The 16,879-nt window shown below is 43.1% G+C and overlaps 1 protein-coding gene across 4 annotated transcripts in view; it reads left to right on the top strand.

The window, feature by feature from the left end:
- LOC311595866 (protein FAM50A-like) overlaps nucleotides 1–16,879 on the top strand; it is a 49,860-nt gene that overhangs the window by 7,492 nt on the left and 25,489 nt on the right. For 2 of the 4 annotated variants that reach the window (XM_084778913.1, XM_084778909.1), the window contains exon 1: nucleotides 15,323–15,828. The exons of the other annotated variants lie outside the window; for them this stretch is intronic. The gene's annotated coding sequence lies outside the window, so the exon portion shown is untranslated. Of the gene's footprint in view, nucleotides 1–15,322; nucleotides 15,829–16,879 lie in introns of those variants that run through there. 4 annotated transcript variants of the gene reach the window in all.

Genomic DNA, 16,879 nt, shown 5'->3' with positions numbered 1-16,879 from the left:
CATCTGCGGGAAACATTTAGGTATATAAAGCCGTGGAGCTCTGTGATGCTAGCCAAATAATACATTGTGTAGAAGTTGGAGTTCTTTGCACACTTTCTCATAACCACCTTGCAAATGCTCTGGCTTGAGAGTGTTTTCTATTTTTTAAAAAAGAGTTAGCAATATAATAATTACCCAATTATGAAAGTTCTTTAGTTGTACAAAAGTAGTTTCTGGATATGTACTAGCAGATAATGCAAGCAAGCACAACCAGCCCATACCTTTTGTGTAACAGGAGTAAGACTGTACTCGACATAGCTCCCGTGTGACTAGCTGGGCTGAAATGTACTGTGCGAGATAAGACTTGAAAGGCATGCTATATTTTGAAATGGGTCATTCTTGGGAAGTATGAATAAGTAGTAGCTAAGAGGAAAGTTGAAGATTTATACTCCTTGTCCAAGGGGAAGATTGGTGTTTTCTCTGTGTTTGTATAGAATAAATGGAGGAATGGGTAGTGTTTGATTAGTAAGTGATCTCTCTTAAAATGCAGAAGAAAACATGTTTTGAAGGGACAAGGGCAATAGAATTGTTGGCCACAACTTCAGGGGAATTTATTCAGAAGGGTGAAGGGAATCTTTGGAAGCGCGTCCTTACTTTGTCATTCTTTCAGTTGAGACGCATTGTGGTCTTTGGTTTGTTATGAACTTCAGTACTATTGTGGAACAATTAATAAATAACTCTTCACAGACAGCTGTGGTGAACTTCTGTTTACATACCCGGGCTAGAAAAAGACGACTAACCTTTGTGTTTATATATTAAATCTGTTCTTCAGTAACTCATGACACAACTTCCACTGGTTGGTAAGAATTTTAAGTGACTTATTTTTGCCAGGCAAGTCAAAAATATTATTATATATGACCAAATAAATATGCTTAGAATTTAGAAATTACAATTAAAGTCTTTTAACCCACATTTCCTACCCACCAAAAAAGCAACTTACAAGTATACTGTATAAAGGCATAATATGTTACAACAATGGTTTTAAATAATTTTAAAAACTTGGAGTGCCTTAATTAGTTTTAGTTTTGTCTTAAAAGTATTTTCTTTTTTTTTTTTTTTTAAACTTTTTTTTTCTTTTTTCTTTTTGGCTTTTCGAGACAGGGTCTCTCTGTGTAGCCTTGACTGTCCTGGACTCACTTTGTAGACCAGGCTGGCCTGGAACTCACAGCAATCCACCTGCCCCTGCCTCCCAAGTGCTGGGATTAAAGGCGTGCGCCACCGCCCGGCTCTTGAAATATTTTCAAGTTTTAAGTTGTAACTAGTTCATTTGTGTATTTCATTGTTTACTTTGTGGTACTGGAGATTGAGTTAGCATCTTGCTCTGAAATAGGTAAATGCTCTACGAGTGACCTATGTCCCCAGATATGTTCTACTTCAAAAAACTGTCATACCAGAATTATCCATTGGAAAACCACTGTTTAAAATGGGATCTAAAGAGACTGGAGAGATGGCTCAGAGGTTAAGAGCACTGGCTGTTCTTCCAAAGGTCTTGAGTTCAATTCCCAGCAACCATCTATAATGAGATCTGGTGCCCACTTCTAGCATGTACACTGTATACATCATAAATAAAAAACAAAATAAAATGGGATCTAAAAAGCCAGGCAAAGGAGGTAGAGGCAGGTAGATCTCTGAGTTTGAGGTTAATCTGTTGTACATAGTTCCAGGACAGCATGGTCTATATTAGTGAGACCCTCTCTCAAAGAGGGAAAAATGAGTTTGGCATAAATGCATTGTTTAAAGTCTCAAAGTGTTACTTTTCAGGCTTAAATTTTAGAGTAGATTGCAAAATTAAGATCAGCAACATAACCATTTTTTGGTTTGGTCATGTGAAAATTTGCTTCTTTCCTGCAAGAAAGCCATGAGCAAGCGTTTGAGAGTTCCTTTTTCAGATAGTGAGAACTGCACATAGGTGTTATGGTTCCCCATGAACAGCCAACCTATGACAGTGATTGCTTTATTAATTGAGCAGGATTTTAGTATCTGACTCAGTGACCCAGAACAACCAAATGGCTGATATGGGTTAGAAAGATGATAGCAGGCTACCAAGAAGAGACTTGGTACCCTATGAGGAAGAACCCCTCAGTCACAGTCATAGAGGAGGGGAGTGGGGGGAATGGGAGGATACAAGGGATCGGATAACCATTGAGATGTAATATGAATAAGTTAATAAAAAATATTTTTTAAAAAGATGACTTGAAAAAACTTAAATGCATGACAGCCTTAATTGGTCTTAACATTGTTTTTCACTTTTATTATAAGTCTTCCCGCAGGGCATGGTAGCTTATGCTTGTAATTCCAGGACTTAGAAGGATGAAACAGGATTGCTGTGAGTTTGAGGACAACCTAGGCTGTAGTGGTTACCTTGTCTAAAAACAGCAAAAGTATAGTCTTTTGTTTTGCGCTTAAAATTGAGTTGATAAAGATTCTGTTGTTTGTAAGAAATTTTAATTTTTAGATTTGGGGAGCAGCTGTGTGAATTCTAAGTGTTGAATTATCTTAAATGAATCCCACTAAGTCTTTCTCAGCCATGCTTGGTGTAGTTGGTTACGTGTTTTTTATCATCTTCCCAGATAATCTTTGGTCTTTGAAGGGTGATGCAACTTCATTATATAGTGCAGTGTTTTCAATGGTGTCATCTTTTTTAAATGTAAAAATAGATTATGGTCACACTTAACTTAGGTCAGTACTTTTCTGAAGTATTAATGTGTGAACTTTGGATATGGCGTACACAACATTTTAGAAATGTTGAGACAGGTTTGTCTCTTTGTGCCCAGTTAAAAAGGATCCCAGGGAGATGAATATTAATGGACTTGTTTAATTCCTTTTAAAACGCCAAGTCTTGCACTAGAGAGATGGCTCAGTGGTTAAGAGCATTGCCTGCTCTTCCAGAGGACCCAGGTTCGATTCCCAGCAACCACATGGCAGCGCACAACTGTCTGTCTCAGTTCCAGGGGGATCTGACTCCCTCACACAGACATTCATATAGGCCAAATGCCAATGTACATTAAAATATAAAGTAAATTTAAAAACTCCAAGTCTTGAATTAAATTCATTTGGAAGACTGGTAATAATAGCAAAATGGACAGTGGTTTACTTGAGACTCCTCAAGCAGCCTAGCTTGTTTAGTACATACAATTTTTTTTTCATTTTGTTTTCTCATTGATCCCATTAAACCTCTAAATTACCCGTGTGTGGAATGGTGATGCACACTCATAGTACCATGAGAGGCTGAGGCAGGAAGATCATGAGTTCAAGGCTAGCCTACGCCACATAGACCCTGTGTATCAAAATAATAATAATAATAATAATGAAACTACTTTTTTATTTTTAAAATCTGTCAACTTATTTACAAATGTAACGGAAGTTACAAATTTTTGGGGGGGGTTTCAAGACAGGGTTTCTCTGTGTTAGCCTTGGCTGTTCTGGACTCACTTTGTAGACCAGGCTGGCCTTGAACTCACAAGTGATCTGCCTACCTCTACCTCCCAAGTGCTAGGATTACAGGCATGCACCACCGCTCCCAGATCCAAGTAAAATTTTACACAGATTATTAATTATATAATGAAATAATTTCAAGACTTCGCATGACATCCAATTATACAAATAAGTGTTCAGACTTCCACATAAAAAATAGGCATATATTTTATAATTTAGTAAGAAAGGATCAATTTAGATTGTGGTGTCAGTCACCCATCTCAGCCAATTGCTTTGTGCAGCCTGAAAGTACTGTTTGTTAAGACTGTTTAGCACTGAAATGCGTCTTGGGATTTGGACTGAATGTGAGAACAGAAATTAAAATATATATAGAATTGCCTTTGGTGATGGTTTATCTACCCACATGTAAATAGTAACTTACATGATCATTTTTCTCACTTCCTGTACTCAAGTTCTATAATAAGGTATTTGGAATACGAATTACTGAGGACTGAATATACCTTTTTTAAAATTTTCTTTTAAGAATGGGTTTTCAGATGGAACACTAGCGAGAGCAGATGATGGGGACATTGCTGCACAACAGATGAGATGAATGTGTATAGAGCTATCGAGGTTGGGATAAGAAGGAGAAGTTGGGCCTACCTGTAGGACAGCAGCCACTGCAGGAGACTGGACTTGAGTTTTGAAAAAGCTCATTTCTGATGAGTGTGCCTCAGAACCTGAGTGCCATAGAACTGATTGCTTGTTTAATTCTTTGTTCACGTAAGTTATAAACAGTATCTGGTTTCTCTCGTGTTAAGAGAAACCACATCTTCCTATCGGCTTTCAAGTGCTCAGCACTCTGGGTTTATAGTAAAATGTAAATCAAAGAACAGGCTTTTCAAGAGAAGAATGGTTTCATTTGGTGAACCAAAGTGTCTATTCCAGGATGAAGTTAGATGGTTTAAAGAAGGGCGAGAGAGAGAGAGAGAGAGAGAGACACGGAGAGGGAGAGACACACATACAGAGAGAGAGAGAGAGGGAGAGAGACGGAGAGGGAGAGACACAGAGAGAGAGAGAGAGAGAGACGGAGAGGGAGAGACACACACACAGAGAGAGAAAGAGAGGGAGAGAGACGGAGAGGGAGAGACACAGAGAGAGAGAGAGAGAGAGAGAAGAGAGAGGGGAGAGAGAGTGTATTTGCGAGTGCGCGCCCTTAAATTGGGCTCAGTGAGGCCCGAGGATTTTGAATTTGAAGCCAGTATGAACTGCACAGTGAGAGCCCAGATCTTAAGTGTATTCTTTGAACAGAGGAAGAAATCAGAAAATTGGCTCCCTACTTCAGAATTGCTATTCCTATGATTCATTCTATAAAAAACATTAAATCATGTGAAGTCTTTCCGTATATTGCACTCATAAATAAATGTTAAATATTAATAATACTTAAATATAGCATCACTTTTAAATTACCCTTTCATTTCTCACTGTCTTAGTTAATTGAAAAGCTACATTGGCTAATTGGGAGAAAGTAGGTTTGCTTGTTTGTTTGGTCTCACTATGTAGCTCGGGCTTTCCTAGACCAGGTTGGCCTCTCAGAGAGATCCTCCTGCCTCTGCCTCAAGGTGTACACCACCACACCCAGTGTCCCACCGGCTTACATAAATATTTGAAAATCTATTTGGAACTAAACTTCATTTAAAGATTTATTTGTGTTACTTTTTAAATTATGCATCTGTGTGTATGAAGTATGTGCATTTGAGTTTGAGTGCCTGTGGAGACTGCAGCTGTCACAGCCCCTGAAACTGAAGTACAGGTAGTTGTAAGTCACCCCAGTGCGTGCTGGGAATTGAACTTGGGTCCTTGAAAGAGCAGCAAGTGTTCTTAACCACTAAACCACCTCTCCAGCCTCAAACCTTATTTATATTTGTTTCATATTTCGAGTTAGTCTTTTAAAAATTAGACAAAGTACAGTTGCTTAATGTCCCTTATTCCAAAGCTTTTCCTTTAAAAAAAAGTAATCCCCCTTGCAGAAAAGTCTTTTTTGTTGTTTGTTTGTTTGTTTGTTTGAGACAGGGGTTCTCTGTGCAGCCTTGACTCATGTTGTAGACCGGACTGGCCTCAAACTCACAGAGATCCACACTGAGTGATGGAATTTCAGGTGTGTGCCACAACACCCAGCCTGCGGAGAAGTCTTTAGTTTGTAGGCATTGTTGGAGGCATGCAGCAGTGACAAAGGAGTTGCAATCACAGCTTTGCGCCAGCAGGAGCTTCTTCTACTGGCTGAAGGAGAAGTATAAGAGCTGCCATGTTAGAAATAGTTCTATGTCCAACACAAACTCTAGCCCATCCATCAGAGGGTCTGACTTTGGAGCTGTAAACCTAAGGAGCATAAGTTAGCAGACTGTGCCCTGAGCAATGAGGCTGCTTGAGCATTCACTCTGCTGGTGTTACCTCAATTTAATTCTGCAGACAAAGGTAAAGGCAGGATGACGACAGGAGTCTCATTTTATATATGGGCACAGTGGCATAGGAAACTGAGCAGAGAACCACCAGAAATGATGGCGCTAGACTGCAAACATGTTTGGCTTTAAAACATCACTGTCTCCCACAATACTCAGGATCTGTTCCAGCACCAACTTTCAGTATAAAAAGAACACAAGCCTCAGAGTCCATGTGTCAGCTCTGCTCCTGGCTCTCTAACTTTTTAAGTTGCGTGATTCTGAGGAAACTGCTACATCTGTTGTTTATTTGTTTTAAAATGTTGGTTGTGATGATGGTTTTTCTATGTGCACATGTACATATGTACCACAGTGTGTGGGTGAAGGTCAGAGGGCAACCTTGCGTGGACTTGGTTCTTTGTTCCTGTGGCTTCTAGAGTCCAGGGCATGCTGCCTGGCCGCACCACACTAAAGCAGGCCTGGCTGAGGACACGGGAGTAAAGCTTCTGTTTGCATTTAACTCCCTTTATAGGGCCCAGGGATGATGATTCTTTTGTACTGATGCTGTGGTATTCAGTCATTTGCAACTTCCAATGCGTATACTTTGCAGTGCTAAGGGTTGGAGTATGCAAGCTAGAAAACACTGTTTCAGGAGAAATGTTTATAGTATCAAATGACAGGTGAGCAATGCTAACTCACACCTATAGCCCCAGCATTCCAGAGGTTGAAGCAGGAGTTTTGCCCAAAGTTCAAGGCCATTTTGGACTATGAGTGTTAGACTAGACTGGGCTGCAGTATGTTTGTCTGTAATGTTGAAATTACTTTTGTAGTTTCTATCAGAAAGACGAATGTAAGAAACTTTAGCAGCTTCCTCACTTTGTTTTCCCCAAACGTAACAGTCTATAGAAACACTTGGTGCTTATTCTTGACAATGATTTGTTCTTATTTAATGTGTGTTAGTAAGTAGATGGAAGGAAATACAGCTTCCTGAGGAACACCAACTAATCATGATAACCTGGCACTCTGAAGACAGAGTAGACAGGTAGAGCTCTGTGAGTTTGAGGCTAGCCTGGTCTACATAGCAAGTTCAAGACAGCTGGGGCTGCATAATGAGACTGACTCTCTCTCTCTCTCTCTCTCTCTCTCTCTCTCTCTCTCTCTCTCTCTCTCTCTCTGTCTGTCTTAATGGTTTTATGGTCATGGTTTCATTCTTCAGAATGAAAGAAAGATTACACAGTATAGCAGGGCCGGAGCTTAGCTTAGGTAGAATACCTACCCGCCCAGTGTGTGCAGAGCCCTGGATTCCATCAGCAGCGCAGAGAGTGAACAAAAACAAAACAACAAGAACAGAAGAAAAAAGTCAAAGGAAGAGCCCAGAGGTGTAATGTAACTTATTTAGCAGAACTCTAGTGCGCGTGCTCCCTGCATACTCACAGCTACAGCACTCAGGTGGGAAAAAGAGGATCAGAAGTTCAAGGCCATGCTCAGCCTTGAGGCCTGGGCTACATGAGTGGCTCTCCTCTCCTCCCCTTCCCTCCCACCTCTCTCACACAGCAGAGAGAAAGAAGAAAAAGGATTTGAAAAGTGTTGTCTTTTTTTTTTTTTTTTTTTTTTTTAGTTTACTTATTCACTTTACATCCTGATCACAGCCCCCAACCCCCCACCCCACCCCCACCGCTGTTAATAAGAGCCCGGTGAGTGTGCGAGCTGAGCTCCTGGTTAATTTCCTATGCTTCTATACTTTTTTTTTTAATCTTAAGGCATTAATACTTTTTAGCAAATTTGTATAGGATAATTAGGATTAATAACATAACTTTATGCACCACATTTGCTCTATTGTAGAGACCTCACTTTTTTTTTTTTTAACATATTGGCATTAACTAGTGTTTCCCAACAGATTAAAGGACACACGTTTTTTAAAGGGTAGTTAGGCCCTACCTGATGGCTCAGGTCTGTAGTTCCATCCACAGGGGAGGGTGAGGCAGGAAGATTGCAAGTTCAGAGCTAGCTGAGGAAATTTAATGAGACCCTGTTTTAAAATTAAAAAATGAAAAAGGGGCCGGAGTGTAGCTCAGTGATCTACTGCTTGCCCAACATGTACAAGGCCCTAAATTCAGTTCCCAGGACCAGAAAAATAGACGTGAGTTTCAGTATTCCTTCTTCCGCAGAAAACTGACACTGAGTGGGTGAGCGAGCGCCTGCAGTAAGCCACACCCGTTTGCTTGTTTTAAGGTAGGGTCTGGTTATCTAGCCCAGGCTGGCCCCAGCCTCTAGCTCCTGCCTCCCCAGTGCTGGAGTTACAGGCATAAACCACCTGATAGTACATGCTTGGGATGCTCTGTGTTGCTGAGTGTACCCCAACATCAGCCAACAGTGTCGTAGAATTAAACTAACAGTCATAAGGGAGATTAAAAGGAAGGTCACGTTTTATACCACCTCTTTGTAGGCCAATAGCTTCTTTATGCACAAGCTAGGTAAAGGCAGTGAAAGATCTGACATTGTGATTTAATTTTTCCACACAAAAATAACTGCTCTCAGTGTCTTCGATTTTTAAAATATGACATAACTACTGATTGGGAGCCAGGTACTGTTAGCTGCCAGCAGCAGTAAAAAATCAGCTGGGTGGGCGAGAATCTGATGAAATTACATTATCTTTATATATACACACATCTTTATATATACATGCCAACAGAGTGCATGTATATTCAATGCATGTAATGAAATTGTAAAAAAAAAAAATTTGAAAAAAGTCAGACATTTCTTCCTCTCAGGTTTAAGTAAGGTCTGTGACAAAGAATGCAATAAAGTGGGCATGGGTCATCCGCCTTTAATCCTAGCCCTCTAGAGGCAGAGGTCAGTGGTTCTCTATGAGTTCAGGGATAGCCTGGCCTACATACTGAGCTCCAGGCCAGCCAGGGCGACATAGTGAGACCCTATTTTAAACAAAAAACAAAACTATAAATAAATAAATAAATACTTTTTTCCCCATTTTCTGAGACAGCCTTAGCTGTCCTGGACTCGTTTTGTAGACCAGGCTGGCCTTGAACTCACGGAGATCTCTGCCTCCTGGAGTGCTGGGATTAAGGGCCTGCACCACCACACCCGGCTAGTGAATACAATTTTTAAATGACCATGAAATAGGTGTTGAGAGAAGAACTGAAGACACTGACTGAGATCTGTATAGTCAGAATTTACCTTAGTTTAGAATTATGGACACCTGCAAGAAGAAATCAGGCCAGCAAAAAAAGAGCTTCAGAAAACAAGTGTCAAAGCCAGAAAGGCAGTATATGGGATACGAGGGCCCTGGTCCCACTGACCCTGAAGCCCTGGTCTTTCCTAGCTCTCCCCCATCTTTAGCCTATCAGAAAATATGTTTGCAGTTGGTTGGGCCACTGCCCAGGAGCAAACCACCATTTTCTCACTTTAATACTGCTTGATCATCACAACTCTTCTCGTTTTTATCTGACACTGCAGCCCACTCCCTTCGGAATCCGCAGCATCACTGCCCTGTTCAGCTGCAGCCTGCTCTGGCAGCTGCCGCTCTTACTGGGAATAACAGCCACACTTCCTGGCCCGCACAGCCACTCCCTGAGGGCTCCTCTCAGGCCCCCATCGTACCCTCCTATCCCCACAGGAAGGCAAGCCCAGTGCCACTTGGAAGCTCTGTATCTGTCATTCTTGCTCATGCCCTTGCCAGCGGTACCTGCACATCCGCTGGCTCATGAAGATGCTCAAGGTCAGTCTGTGTGGAGAGCAGCCTCCTTTTACAGACTGTGAGGAGAAGAGGTTGAAGGAATGCCCCGTGGTTGTGGTTGGGGGAACTGAGTACCAGAGAACACAGAGGGAGCTTTAAGTGGAGAAGAGGAGGTGGCCAGAAGAAGGGAAGCACAGGATGTGAGGTTTGTGGTAGAGGTTAGCTGTTGTAGCCTGTCGGGTGGACCGAAAACGAAGAGGTAGACCAGTGTTTAATCAGGTACACTGTCAACACGCCATGAGTCTGGGCAACTCAAGATGGATGTCAGAGATTTATGCTTGGGTTAAGCCACAATTGAAGAACAGATCTGCTCTGTTACTCTTTCTAGAAATAATTGGCCAGAGAACTTAATATTACCAGTGGGGCGAGGTGGCGCATGCCTTTAATCCCAACACTCAGGGAGGCAGAGGATGGGAACTCTGTGAGTTCGAGGGCAGCCCGGCCCACAAAATGAGTCCAGGACAGCCAAGGCTACACAGAGAATCTCTGTCTCGAAGAACCAACCAACCAAAAACAAGAGCGAGAGAGAATTTAATATTTCATTTTTTGTTTGTTTTGAATTTCATGGGTTTTTTGTTGTTGTTGTTTGTAATATAGTTCAGGCTGGCCTAGAGTTTTCTATAAAGTCCATGCTGGCCTCAAACTCGTGATCCTCCTGCCTCTGCTTCTTAAATGCCTAGGTTTCAGGTCTGTACCTCCAGACCTACTGCTTAGGAATTTAAGATGTGACATTGGTGGTATAGTGGTGATCATAGCTTAGGGAATTTAATTTCTGATTGAAGGAGGGAAAGAGTAGTTTATTACTGATTGTGTGGAAGCTCTCAAATGCTTTTCCTATGACCTACACAGTGAAAAATAAATGTACATCACATAGAGCGCACACTGCAAACAGCAAGCTAGTACAAAAATGTTATTTCTATTATTGACCTCTGATAGGATTTATCCTATGAGTGCTGGCTGTAGCTGGGTGTGGTGGCCCACACCTTTAATCTCAGCATTTGGGAGGCAGAGGCAAGCGGATCACTGTAAGTTCGAGGCCATCCTGGTCTACAGAGCGAGTCTAGGACAGCCAAGGCTACACAGAGAAACCCTGTCTGGGGGGTGGGGGGGTGGGGAGGCTGGCTGTGAGCGACTAGAAAGTAGTTTATAACTTGATTTGGTTTTTTGTTTGTTTGTTTTTGTTTGTTTTTTTTTTTGAGACAGAGTTTCTCTGTGTAGCCTTGGCTGTCCTGGACTCCCTTTGTAGACTAGGCTGGCCTGAAACTCACAGCAATCCACCTGCCTCTGCCTCGCTAGTTTATAACTTGAAACTCACAGTATGAGGAGCTGAAGAGTCAACTCTGGGTGAGAGAAGGGATGATACACTCAGGTCCTGACTTTACCCTCTCTAGTCAGTGGGGGTGGGGTGGGAGTATGTGTGTGTGTGCGCTCCAGCCCAGAGCCTTGCACGCCTACTAAGCAAGCCCTCTACTACTGAGTTGTATCCCCAGCTCATCCTTTATCTCAAAGGAGAGGTTTCACCAAGTTGCCCAGGCTGCCTTGAATTTGCAACTCTCCCATAATCTGCACATCCTGAGTAAATGGGATGATAGCCCTCCTCCCCACCCCCACCTACCTTGTCCTTTCTAGAGGGAGATGGAAAGCAAAATCAGACCTTCCATTTGTGGCTCCAGTTTTTACACCTATCCTTAAAACAAGGCCTTAATATCGTTTAATGAGGAAGCAAATAACTTGAAAGGTTATGTCCCAATTCCTTTTCCTTCCTCTGTTTCCAAATGTCAAAGAGTTGCAGGGTGTGGTGGAAGGGAGAATAAATGGTGAGCTCTTTGCCTTATCTGCTTCCCAGTGCTCCTAATTGTCTTTTTGTTGTTGTTTCTTGAGACAGGGTTTCTCTGTGTAGCCCTGCCTGTCCTGGAACTCACTCTGTAGACCAGGCTGGCCCCAACTCACAGAGATCCAACTTCCTCTGCCTCCTGAGTTCTGGGATTAAAGGTGTGCACTACCAGGCCTGTCCTAATTCTAGTCCTTTTAGACTAACAATTTCGACTAACAATATAAACTAACATGCTGGAGACAAGTACTCAGCATTATTAGATTAGGATTTTAGTGGCATTGTTCTACAGAAACCCAAAGCTCAGTAGCTACAGACATTTTTATGTTTCTGTTGTGCTTATTAAAAAATTGGGGCCATACCCCTACCCAGATCTACCCAACGGTCAGAACATTCTCCACAGTAGAGTGGAGAGTGGGATATGACTTTATCACGTACTCTGGTGCCTCACATTTGACCATGTCCCCTGGAGGGGGAGACCTGGTGGCACTCAGAGGAAGGACAGCAGGTTACCGAGAAGAGACTTGATACCCTATGAGCATATACAGGGGGAGGTAATCCCCCTCAGGAACAGTCATAGGGGAGGGGAATAAGGGGAAAATGGAAGGGAGGGAAGAATGGGAGGATACAAGGGATGGGATAACCATTGAGATGTAACAAGAATAAATTAATATAAATAAATAAATAAAAATTAAAAAACAAATTGGGGCCAGGCAGTGGTGGCACACGGCTTTTATCCCAGCTCTGAAAAGATAGCTACAAACATGAAGCCAGCATGGGCCACATAGTAAACTACAGGCCAGGCCAGGCTGCCTCTTGATCCAGTGTCTTAAAACAACAAAGCCTGGGGTGTGCTGTGAGGAGAGTCAGGCCTGGTACTTACTAGTACCTGCCTATAATCCCAGCACTCAGGAGACTGAGGCAGGAGAGTTGAGCCTAGGCTACATAATAAATTCCAGGACAGCCTTGGGCTGGGTAGCAAGACCTTGTCTCAAAAAAAGACAAAAGTTATCTACTTGCAATGTATATTTGGAAGTACCCATCCTGTGTCTACCTACCTCAGTTGTTTTTCTAGGTCATTCTTCACCTTGTATTTTGAGACTGGGTCTTTTCACTGAACCCAGAACTCACTGATTTGTGTTCTGGCTGGCTGGCAAGCCCGGGAGACCTTCTCACCCACCCCCCAACCCCCACTACACCTGACTTTTACTTGGTGTAAAAATACCTCCACTGAACATTTCCTCTCTATGCGTGCCGGTGCTCTCTATGTAATGTAGTAGCCTTGGCTGTCCTGGAACTCTCTATGTAGACCAGGGTGCCCTTGAACTCACAGAAATCCACCTGCTTGTGCCTCTCGAGTGCTGGGATTTTCTTATGTTTATACAGTGTTTTCTTTTTGTTAGTTGACTCTGACTTAAGAGACTTTTAAGTTAAATATATCATTAATATAAGACCCCTTGACACGTGCCCAGTTTCCTGTACCAAGTCTTAAATTAATCCAACTGGAAGGGGGCGGGGCGGGGCGGGGCACACTTTTGGTCTCCATGAGTTGAGCCTAGAGTGGTGTACACAGCGTGTTCCAAGCCAGCCAAGGCTACACAGTAAGACCCTGTCTCAAACAACAACAGAATCACCCAGTTTTCCTGGAGGTCAGGTAATATAAACCTGTGTCTTTAATAGCTGAACTCATTGTTAGCCTGTGTGAACCGGCTAGCTTAAGGACCTCTCCTGTCACGTTCAGAAGTGGACAGCGAGTACCCTGAATCCGTGTGGCTTAGATGGTAAGCACAGCGCACCAAGAACACAGCATCATGTTTGGGTGTTTTCATTTGTTTGTGTTTGATTTCATTCCTCTTGTTGAAACACTGTCTCCCGTTGGCCTTGAATTCATTATGCAACCAAGGCTGGCATCAAACTCCTGACCTTCTTCCTGTGTCCTGTGCTAGGTTTACAGGCGTACTACCATTATGCCTTGTTTTCACACAGTACACATGCACACTCATGTGCACACACACACCCCTCTCTCTTTCCTTCTTCCCCCTTCTTTAGAACTCACTATGCAGTCCTGCCTGACCTCAACACTTGTTGACTTTTGGTCCAGTATTTAATACTCTTTAGTTATTAAAAGACCACACTTAGATATTACATGCACAGAAAACAATGCTTGTCATCCCACACTCCAGCTACCCAAGAGGCTGAGGCAGGAGGATCACCCATTGAAGATCTACTGGGCTTCAGAGTAACTTTAAGGCCTGTTTCCAAATGAGGGGACTGGGTAAGTAGAGATCCCACACTCATAAGATAGAGCTCTTCATAGAATTGAGAAAAGGGCAAAATTTGCTGAAATCTTTAAGCTGTTTTGTTGTTTCAAGACAGGGTTTCTCTGTGTAGCTTTGGCTGTGCTGGTCTCCATTTGTAGACCAGGCTGGCCTTAAACTCAAAGCGATCTGTCCTTCGAGTCAGGGTTTCTCTTGTAGTCCTGGCTGTCCTGGACTTGCTTTGTAGTTAACTCAAGCAATCTGCGGCTTCTGCCTCCTGAGTGCTGGGCTTACAGGCATGCGCCACCTCTGCCTGGCTGAAGCATTCTTCTTAAGCACGCCTAGAGAGAGTGTTCTTTTCATAAAGATGGATGCAGTGACCCCACAGCAGCTGGCCACTCGTGAGGAGAAACTACCATCTCGTGGGGCAGTTGGCTAAAGCTGCTTTTCTCCCTGGGCAGCGTCCTTTGCATTTCCTTTTCCTCTGTCCCTTTTCATTGAGATTCCATGGTAGCCCTGGATAGCTGGAGGGTCAGCAGTCGCAGTGGGCTCATAATGGGCTGCTGGTCTTCCTTAAGGATGCTCTGCTTGGCGTGCCCATGCTCCTGGTTTTCTTGAGTAAGACTTTGCTGTACTTCCTGCCATGATGTATCTCTTCCTACTAAATTTATTTGCTATGCTTGGTGTAAATTTTGATCTTCTAGGAATAGAAAAATACAAAACACCAGCAAACAAGGTAGATGTATATTGAGTGACAGTGCGTGTACTGGGGAAGGACAGATTTGTTTATTTGTTTATTTTTAATGAGACAGGGTCTCTAGATAGCCCTGGCTGTCCTAAAACTCACAATGTAGACCATGCTGGTCACACACTCACAGAAACCCATCTGCAGCTGCCTCCTCAGTTCTGGGATTGTGTACCACCATGTTCTTTCCAGGAACAGACATTTTAAATGATAGAACGGGTGAGGCCTCAGGACAAGGGCACTTCCCTCCAAGGGCTAGTCCTCCGTGCACCTCGGTTAGTTGTCTGTGAATTGGATTCTGGCCAAGAGATTTGTTAAACACATACACACATAAATTGAGATTCCCTGAGTGGAAAAAGAGGCGATTTGGCTCAGGAGTCTGTGTATACAAACGCGTGTCTTCGCTGCACTCACTAAACAGATTCTCTCAGCAAATGGTACGGAGAAGCAGCCTGACTATCTGAGGTCCTGGTGGACAAAATCCGGGACACTCTGTTCGCGGAGTCCGTGGAGGGCATCTTTAAATTTGTTTTCTTAATACAGCATCTCCTTAAATAACTTTCCATCACTCCAAAATGGTGCTGAAGGAAACTAAAATGTTTTGTGGCTATATCTGTGACTTAATTCTTGTTCTTCCCATCTGGTTTAGAGTTCCCCATGTAGTCAGGCTGGCCTTGGACTGTCTCTATCCGTCACCTCCTGAGGTGCTGGCGTGACAGGCGTACCATCCCCCCTGGCTATTCTCCCTTCATCTTTCTGGCTAGGCTTTGGGTTGCCACGAGAATTTGTAGAATACAGTGTGTGTACCGTGTCTAAGCAGAATGTGACAAACATTCTGTGACAAAAGGCTCAGGAGGCTGGGGAAGCCAGAGGCTCTTCTGGGTTGTTGTGGCCCCTAATTCAACAAATTACTCCGATTAAACAACAACACAATCTTTTTTTTTTCCTATGTTAAAAAATTTTTTTTTATGTTCACTTACTTAGGGAGTGAAAGGAAGAGAGCGGAGTGCCTGTGCGTGGTGCGTGTGTGGAGATCAGGGGACGACCTGCAGGGTTTGGTTCTCTTCTACCACTGGTAGACCTGCACTTAGGTCATCAGTCTTGGCTGCAGCCACCATTACTTGCTGAGCCGTCTCACCAGCACTCAGCAGCGACTTTTAGCCACAACATTAGACAGAACAGATTAGTTCTGAAGATGCGGCCCACCTGAAGAATGTGCCTGGGCTGCAAAGCCACTGCAGCACAATAGTCATGCAAACGGTAGTTAAGCCCGGGCTGAGCCCGTCACCGACCGTGTAGAGGGAGGGCTAGGGGGAGCTCACTACAGACATTGCTGAAAAGAAGCCCCGGTAAGTAAAATCTTTTCCTGAGAACCCAGCTATAATCATGTAAACAAACAAAAACAACAAGTCTTTTATAGCTGCTAGGCTAAGGCAAAATGAAAGTATACTATCTCTGATTGCATTTCTACAAATAAGATTTTGTATGGCTCTGCAGTGACACATAAGGCCCCTGCAGGAACCACAGGGACCATAGAGAAGAGAGATTTTTAGATGGGCCTGGGGCTGGAACCTTGCTATTTGCCAAATGTTTTGGGTTAGAGTGGAAGTCTTTCTTTTTTCTAATTTTTCCCTTTCTTTCTTTCTTTCTTTCTTTCTTTCTTTCTTTCTTTCTTTCTTTCTTTCTTTCTTTCTTTCTTTTTCAAGATAGGGTTTCTCAGTGTAGCCCTGGCTGTCCTGGACTGGATTTGTAGACTAGACTGGTCTCACAGAGATCTGCCTGCCTCTTGCCCCTCTGAGGACTGGGATTAAAGGCCTGTGCCACCTTGCCAGGTTTTTGTTGTTGCTGCTTTGTTTTTACAGAGTCTCACACTGTAGCCCAGGCCAGGCTGGATTTGCAGCAGTCCTCCTGCCTCATTTTTTCGAGTGCTGCTATATGTATGCATCACTATTACTATTTAGCATCTTAATTTTAAACATACATTTTAAGAAAAGAGGTATTTCCTTAAATTTGACAGCAGTTTGATCGTTGAACTATCGGGGACTTAACTACGTGGCCTGGGAGGCCTTGGATCACTCATCCATGAGTAATGTCAATTACTTAGAAAGCCTTCCGTCAAATCTTATTTAAAAACAGAATCCTGAGGGGCTGGGCCTCAGTCAGGTGGAGACTGCTTGCCTCAGTACCTCAACCAACAGCAAAGAAGGAAAAACAAATCCAGAGCCAACTATGGTGGTTGACAGCTCTATTCCAGCAATTGGAGTGAATAAGGCAGGAGAATTGCTATAAGCATCATCTCGGCTACATAGTTCCAGGCAAGGCTGGACAACAGAAAGAAATCTAGACTGAAAAAGCAAGGATACAGGCACTCACACCTTTAATCACAGCTTTCAGGAGGTA

Source organism: Acomys minous, assembly GCF_964271855.1.
Source record: "Acomys minous genome assembly, chromosome: 1".
NCBI classification, from domain to species: Eukaryota; Metazoa; Chordata; class Mammalia; order Rodentia; family Muridae; genus Acomys; species Acomys minous.
Note: the sequence above shows the minus strand (reverse complement) of the source record. Positions and strands in the feature narration are given on the sequence as shown.